Raw genomic sequence first — 1,930 nt, 5'->3', positions numbered from 1 at the left:
CTGACCCGCATGGTGCTCTCTCCCCTCCCACCCAAGTCAGAGAAGCTTCTACAGCCCAGGTCTGACCACGTGACACCCAACAACAAACACCTCACTCCTCCTCAGCCAAGATCCTCAGCCGGGAACCTAGGACCCTACAAATGTGGGGCCATCTTCGCCTTCTCCACCTCCCATCTCCTTCACCCAAACCTCTCTCCTCCATCCTTCAGGGAGCCCCTCCTCCAGGAAGCCTCTGGTGATTGCCCACCTCTCCCCAAGCTGACTCTGTGCCACTCTCCGTGGGCCCAGAGTCCCACGTAATCTCTCTGGTGACCTCTGTTTTAGCCTTGACTGGTTCTGAGCTTTGCAGATCCTTAAGGCAGGAACCGGGTCCAAGTCATCTCTATATTGCCAGCACCTGGCACAGGGCCTGGCACATTGTAGGTGTCCAAGAAAAATTTGTCAAACAAATGAAATGTGGTGAACTAGACAAGAGCCCTCGCTCTGAGCAGCTCGTCGGCTTGGCCGGGCTGGGCCACATGTCCTAGAATTCAGTCCCTGAAGGCTGACAGTTAGGAGGGTCACAGAGACCTCTTCGCGTGACCTTTGGAGGGCAGAAGTGAAGCAGCAGCCACTTTCGGGGTTTTCTGCCCAGGTGCCTATGGCAGGTACGGCTGTCGCTCACTCACGTCGTGTAGCTGCTGGCTCCCCTCGGCGGGGGGCGGGGGCAGTGGTCAGGCCTGCAGTGGTCCCCGTCCCCTGCTCCAACTTCTGGCCCAGCGGCTGGTTAGCTTCCTGGTGAAGGGCCGGGGCCCCTGTTCACCCCAGCCGCCCCCTGCCCAGCACCCAGGCCCTCCGGTCACAATAAACTTTCTCTCCTGTCAAGGCCGCCATGTCAGTCCTCAAAGGTAGGGCTTGGACTTTGTTTCTCTTATCTTTTTTTTTTTTCCTTCTAATTTATAATAAACTCTTGCTCATGGGACCAGAGGCTTTAAACAATGGTTCTTGCAGTACAGTGGTGCTTTAAAAAAAAAATGTTAATAGAATTTTCTTATGATCTAGAAATTCCACCTCTGGGTCTACACATCATAGACGTTGAAAACAAGGACCCAGCTCAGCACCTGCACCCCACGCCCACGGCCGCGCCGTCGCCACCGCCAGAAGGTGGAGGCCACCCAGTGCCCATCGACGGAGGATGGGGGGACGAGACGTGGTCCATCCACATCCACACACGGAACGGGCCTTAAAAAGGAAGGACGTCCTGACGCCTGCGACAACAAGGATGAAGCTTGAGGACCCAATGCCAAGTGAAAAAGCCAGTCACAAAAAGATGAAGAGTTTCGGAAGACGAAACAGTATTTCGGGTGGACAGTGGCGACGGCCGCATGACACTGTGAATGTGCTTAATGCCGCTGAACTGTGCCCTTAAAAACGGTTAACACGGTAAACTTTCCGTGCATTTTACCACAATAAAAAAAAAAATGATTAAAAAAACACAGTTGCCCAGGTGCCCTGACTGTCACCTCGGGCCAACAGGACCACAGGTCAGACTGATGCTGAGGACATGGCATCTCCGCAGGCCTGGGCGTCCTCCTCTGCAGGAGCCGGGCCAGGCGGGCCCAGCTCGTAGCTCACATGACCCCCACAGAGGCCCTCAGGGATGGCGAGGGAAGTGGCTGGCCCCGGGGGCACGTCCCCACCGCCTAGAAGCAGAGGAAGACCCAGGACAGGATCCTGCCCTGATAGCTCAGGCGCTCGCTCCGTGGGACAGAAGGCACTCTCTGGAAGAAGGGACCTCGCTCCCCTCCCAGAGACCAAGCCTGGGAAAGACCCGAGTGCTTTCTATAAAGTCTGCAATGACTTCCTATCCTCCCTCCTCTCAACCAGGCTGGGATGGGGGCGCAGGGGCAGGCCAGGTCAGGAAGCCATGGGTCACGTCCCTGCAGCCAGG

The sequence above is a fragment of the Pteropus vampyrus genome, unplaced genomic scaffold (assembly GCF_000151845.1).
Source record: "Pteropus vampyrus isolate Shadow unplaced genomic scaffold, Pvam_2.0 Scaffold268, whole genome shotgun sequence".
Classification (NCBI taxonomy): domain Eukaryota; kingdom Metazoa; phylum Chordata; class Mammalia; order Chiroptera; family Pteropodidae; genus Pteropus; species Pteropus vampyrus.
The sequence above is the reverse complement of the archived record's forward strand: the minus strand, read 5'-3'. Positions refer to the sequence as shown.